We start from the raw sequence: 7,076 nt of genomic DNA on the forward strand, positions 1-7,076 counted from the left end.
GTATCAATATACAATTAAAAATTAGGAAATAAATAATTATCTGGCCCATATAACATGCATTAAGAGGACCATCCGGTTCTATATGAGTTCCAAATTTCTTCTAAGGCTTGTAGAGAAGGAAAACTTAAAGAAATTTTCTGAAATTTCCCAAAGCCAGGACTTCTACCAAAAACACCAAATCTCTGGAAAAAAAAGGCCAAAATCTTGAGGAAAAACCTTCATATGCGCTATGCCATTTCCACAAGAATTAAGTGGCACCAAAAAAACTCAACTTACAACAGATTCTAAGCAAAATAAAGAAGTGGCTCCAAAGGCTGCATTTCACAAGAAAGCTTTAGACTGAACTTTGATCAAAGAATATCAAAATTTCTCAACAATACACAAGTATGCATAAACTATAAAATCATTGCATCACTCCTGAACCAAGTGACTATCAACACAAGTTGAATCATCATTTAACATCCAACACATAGGTTACCTTCTCATCATGTGAGATAATATTAAGTGTGGCAATGATCCATTCAATTCATAAACATATCAGATGGTTGGAAAAAACATGTAATAACAAGTTCACATCATACAACTAGAAATAATCATATAACAACCTTGTAGTTCATGAAAATAATAACCATCACATAGTGCTAGAAGTTCAACATATCCATAAATACATATGGGACAACTCATTCACCATGAACATGCAATGAATTTAACAACCTTCCATGAGTAATGATGAACCATAAATTCAGCGATAATATATAAGATAATTTCATTACCCATAGTTCATTCATGCATAAGCCATTATACTTATCTAAATAACTTGAAATGGCTGGAAATTGAAGGATGAACTTCAACTTTCCACCCAACCATAGGCCAACTACACCATAATCTTTCTTGTAGTTGGCCACCCTTGAGCTAGATCCAAATTATAAGGGAATTCTTGCTTAGCGAAATCACCCAAGGATCGATCGGGGAATTGTTCAATTACAAGAGTCTGAACCCACTATCTAGATGGTTTATCAATTGTGTTTTCAAAGAAATCGCTGCAGGAATATGTACCCTACTATCTGGGTCATTTATCAGCCTCATGACAAGCACGATAGTGGCTTAGTTCACCTTCCCTAGTGGTTTATCAACTTTACAACAAGCACCCAAGTGGTTTATCATCCCATTCAACAAGAATTAAGTGGTTTATCAACTTTCTCAGCAAACACTTAGCGGTTTATCATCTTACACAACAAGAATTTATGGTTCAGTCCTCTTCTAATCCTCCCACTTGCAAGTCTAGCTTAGAAACACATAGTCCAAGAGCCTCAACACTTCAATACAAGGGAAGACACCCCAATTTCAGAGCACAAACTTGGATGCACATCCAACAATGTTCCTGTCTTCTATGTCTAGTGTTTTCTATTCTATCTTCATTATCCTCATCTCTCTTTCTAATTATTTTTCCTCCTTTCCTCTTGATTTTCCTTAAGCCCCTTCATATCTTGCAAGACTACTAACTTTGCCTTCCCTCATGTCGTGGGAAAAAATGTTTGCACTTACCTCCACTAAATCATGTCTTCACCATGTTTCAAGTGGTGGATCTGTCTATTATGCCACCTCCTTTATCTTTGAAGTTGAGTATGTCATCCTCACTTCTCCACTCTCCCACTTCTCTGCTCTCCCTTAGACTTGGATGTGTGTGTCCCTCTCTTTAGGGAATCATTTCATATTTTTATTATTTTTAAGAAAATAGTTTAATACTTGAATTGTTTACAAGATTTGTCTCAACCAATCGTGGTTGTCATGTTGGCCTTTAGATTTATGACCACATATACAAAAATAAGGGATAGAAAGGTGATTTTGTTACAAACCCCAACATCTTAAAGGAGCATCATCCTCAATGTTTTAGTAACTAGAAATAAAAAGATAAAGAATGAGCTTTATAATCATATCTCTTAAATTCACTTAATCATTAAACTAAAATAAGTATAGTACCCTTATTTGTTTTTCCATCTCTTAGGTTGCTTCATTGGGTCCAAAGAGCTTCCATTGCACGTTTACCTATTCTATTACTTGGCTCTAGTGTGAATTTTTCCTCTAATCCATGATACATAGGTTATGGTTGGAACTCTTCCTCTGATTTCACCTGTATCATAGTCCAGTCAGAAATATGATTTGTGTCATGTACTTACTTATTAACCAGATAAATGTGAAAAAAAAATCATGTTCTTTCAGTGTGGGTGGTAAGGCTAATCTATAAGCCACTAGCTCCACTCTTTCCAAAATATAAAATGGTCCACAAAATCTGGGTTCCAACTTAGCACAAGATGCCACTTCCAGTAAGCTTTTCCATGGAATAATGTTGAGGTATATATGATCTTCCACTTGGAATTATTTGTACATTGTCTGTTGGTTTGCATAACTATTTTTCTTATCCTAGGAAACTTCAATTTCTTCTTGATCTTTATTACTTCTTGTTGTATTTCTTTCAGCATGTCAAGTTCGAGAACCACTGTATTCACTAAGTCAACCTAGCTAATGTGAGTGTTACATTTTCGGCCATATAGTGCCTCAAAACTATTGATGTTTAGTGACTCTTGATACCCATTATTGTATGAAAACTCCACTAATGGTAGGAAATATTCCCATTTATTTGGATGATGCATGACATACATTCTCAGCATGTCCTCTATAATTATGTTTACCCTTTCCATTTAGCCATCTATTCAAGGATGATATGTGATACTAAAAGTTAGTTGGGTTTCAAAACCAACAAACAATTCCTTCCAAAAATTGGAAGTGAAATTGGAATCCCAATCTGAGATGATTTTTTTAGGTGTGCCATTCAATATGAACATTTCCTTCATGAAAATATGATTTATATCAATGGATTTGTGGGTGAACTTAACAACTATGAATTGAGTTGTTATTGGTAAAATTATATGTATTCTAATTCTACCATTTAGTTATCGAATTCGGGATCATAAGACTTAGAGATGCAAGCACAAGAAATGCATGATTAGAGCCTATTCTAGCTTATGATAATAACTAATTTCAGTGAAGCATAGTTTGGGATAAATAAAATCAAATGGTAATTCACCACAAGGCCTATCATTTGGAGATAAAACAACTTAGTGCTATAAGGATTTTGGATCACAATCTTTCATACTTAGATGTTCATGTGATCTATCGTGAAGAGCTTGTTAATTTTTTAGTGTCCTTCAATGAATTATTGTAGTGACAATATAAGCAAATGACTAAAAGTTAACAATAAGGGATTCAATAATAGGTGTGGAACAACTAATGATATAAAGGCCCTAAGTTGCAATATTTCACGCACGAGGGTGTTCATGCAACTTTACAAGAGTAGATCATTCATTTATTTAACCTTCAATGGTTCTTCCTTGTGGTGGGCCCACACATATGTTGCAAGAAAGCATATCAAAATAATGAAAACCAATTAGATCCAAACTAGAGTAGTTTTATGTGATAAAGAAACAAAGCATAATAAAAATAAAGACATAAAACATTTCAAAGGAGCTTAAAACCTATAAAGAAATATTAAATTGAATACCAAGCTCAGTAAACTAATACATCTACAATTTAACCAAAGCATAAACTATAAAAATACTAAGAAGAGACATGAAAGTTACAGAACTCGTAACATTTTATTTAGGAAAAATCAGCATTATTACATAATGGAAACATTCAAGTTTGTTGCCATGATGAAGCTCTTAACAAGTTATCTATGTGAATCCATTTTACAATAATAAAAGTAAAACATCCTAGATTTGTTATGAGCTTGAATACTTATACAAAAATAGGTTTGGGTGGATCAAAACCAATCCCCCAATCTCTGATCTGCTTGACTAGATGTTACATTTAAAACATTAAATGGAGATTTGACAACACAAGATTGGGTGATTTTGATCTCCAAAATACATTTTAGATATTACATTATGATTTTTATACTCTTAAAATAAGTGATATTCATTCTCCATACAGTTAAGATGGCTTATTTTACATTTTCCCCCAAATCTGGGCATGATTTGGAAATGTGAGAAAACTGTGCATTTTTTACAAATTGGACTTAAAGAACCTCATGTATCTTCCAAAAAATGATGTACTTTAGAGATATGTTTATATGGAGCCTAATTTTCCATAATATTGACAAAAATTTTCTTGGAATTCGCTGATTCAATTCCATGGCCCCAGAAATCGTGCCTGAAGTTGACCGTTTAGATACTTTTGCCAATCTGAGTTTTTTATAAATTTTGTACAAATCTACTTCGAAGAACCAGCTATAACTTTGAAACCATATTGGATTTTTTGAAATGGTTTTATATATATAAGTAAATTTATATATTATACAAAAGCCCATTTTTCGGATTCTTGATATTCGCTACCATATGCACAAAATTTGAAGAAAAACTTGGCAGTTTCAAAATTGTTACCTATTTTTTGTTGTAGCTTAAATCATGTGCTAGGATCCCACGTGTGTGCGCTTGGTATATTCCAAGGCATGTAATAGAATATTAAACCCATGTGGAACTGAATATGTCATGCTTTGAGAAAGATAAACATATTTTATAATTTTGATTTTTTTCTCCATTCATGTAGTTGCAAAAAATGGTACCAAATTGCGAGATTGGTATTGAGATGGTAGAGAAATATATATTTTCATATTCGAACATACTTCTTGGCCACGTAACCACATTATTAAACTGTTATAGATAAAATTGTATTAAAGACACGTATAATCATTAAAAATATAAGAAACCCATCATAATTAACCACAAGGTAGAAAAGGTCCATTTAACGAAAGCAGGAGGTATAATTGCTATGAAAAGTGTCATAAATGAAGGAATATGGATTATGAATGGAGTCTTTATATATTGAATATTATGATATATTTAGATCCCAACATTCCCCCATGCCTAAGATTTTGCATGCCCTCATGCAAACAAAATCCTTCTATAACATTGTTTCTTTATACAGGTGCGAGTTCTTATGGAGCAACATTGTTGAAGGTTAAAGGTGATCTAACATACCATCATATACTTGATATATTTTACAATAGAGTAATACAAATTCAGGACAAACAAAATATGGACTAGGAAGGGATGGTGGATGATATAAGGTGATGAAGAGGATAATGGTTGGAAAGTTTATAAGACCATTATTCACTTTGTGATTCTCTTCACATATAATAAACAATGATTTCATCATCTTATTGAGAGCATTCAGGTGATGATTTTGTGAATTTTTTATGATGTACAAGGAGAATACACTATATATTTTGCTTTTTATTCATGTACCACAATACTTTTATTTTCATTCTTATGGTCTTACTAGATTATGCGTTGATCGATTTAGAAATGGGAGGTTTAATGGTGATTTAAGAAAGGTAAAGATTTATGTAATAGGAAGTGGTTAATCATCAATATTCCTTAGATTTTAATGAGTTAAATACTCTTAAACATGTTTTAACTCAAATATACCTTTTAAATTTTGATCTGTACTACAGGTTGCAATGGAAGTTGTATGGAGTTGAAGATGAGTCAAAGTAAGGTTGAGAGTTTGGAATGATGATTTTATTTGGCCTACTAAAGGAAGCTGAAGAGAATGGATTGAATATGTTGAAAAGCATCCAATGGTCCCAACATCCACTCCCCCATGTCTGAGGTTTTTCATGTCCTCATGCAAACAAGGTGAGTACTAAAGAAGCGAGGAGGTTGTTGAGACGACTTTATTACAAAAAGGGACCTAAAAAAAATGGAAATAATGAGATGAATATTGAACAAAAATAAGTCATCCTTGATTTATTAAAATGATTCAAAACTAACACCAAGCATAGAAGAATTTCCAAATAACTTATTTCATATAATTTCATCAATTCTTAACAGTTTTATGCTCAAGAAAAATAACCTTTTATAAACTTTAGGGGCTCTCCTTCTTTGAAGGTAGGAGGCATTTTTTTATGATCACAACAAATGAACCAATGAAAAATTAGTTATTAGTAACAAAATCCCAAAGTATTGCAGTCATCCAAGTATTATAGATAATATTTGTAGTTGATTTTTATTAATTCTCTTTGAGAATAGGTCCCACTTCTAAGATAATTAAATCTTAGGTATGGTATGAAAAAACAAGGATAGAGGACTCAAGGTTACCTTAAGGCCATTCTTTAGCAAAAAATTTATGGAGTTCATTTTTCCTTGAATTCAATCCACACATGCTTCCTATTGATTTTAACAATATAGAGTAACAATCATATGTGTAGACAAAAGCCCTAGTTTGGTTGACTTCTTTAGGAAGAATGTCCCATTACCCGCAAGAATCCATAGCCCCAATGGGTTTGCCTAGTGGTATCATATGTCAGTACTGACTACTAGCAAGCGCCTATAGGCTTGATAGGCTAACCTCTTAAACTTATTTTACACTGAAGGTTCTACTCCCATGTTTCCTACCATTTTAGGTTTATATTATGGATATTTATTTTGTAATTAGTAGATGGGGGAGAAACATCAAAAAGCCACTTAAAGGCATAGGATGATACCTTTCAAAGTGACTTTGATTACCTGCATAATGTATTAGATGCATAAGTTCCTTATAGGTACTCAAAGGACATAACATTAATGAGCCATTTTTAATGTGAGATGGATGAGGCTAACCAAAGAATAAAAAAAGACACTTAAATTCCTACTAATTATAGTTTTCATATATGCTTTTATTTTTTAAGTAGTGTTCCACTATGAGTACAAAATTCAGTAACTCTTCTATATGTATTAATAAAAATGATCAGAGATCATGCTTTGGTTTTCTAGTTATAGTATTCAAGTTTTTTTCATTGGTATCATTGTATGGACATATTAATTTTTTTTTAATCCCCTTAGTATGCTTTGGTAACTATATTTTGAGAAATTGTTTCGTATTGATAAGCAGAAATCTATATGTATAAGAAAAATGAAATTCCAAAACAAAAAAGGTATATTAGCTATGGATAGTTTGAAGTTATAATTTAATTCAACTTTTATGAAAACGATTGTGTATTCAATCATATTTGTGAAATAGCGGTCTTAAAACAAATA

The sequence above is a fragment of the Pinus tabuliformis genome, chromosome Q (genome assembly GCF_031772625.1).
Source record: "Pinus tabuliformis cultivar Carrire ecotype Pingquan chromosome Q, CPIR1, whole genome shotgun sequence".
NCBI lineage: Eukaryota > Viridiplantae > Streptophyta > Pinopsida > Pinales > Pinaceae > Pinus > Pinus tabuliformis.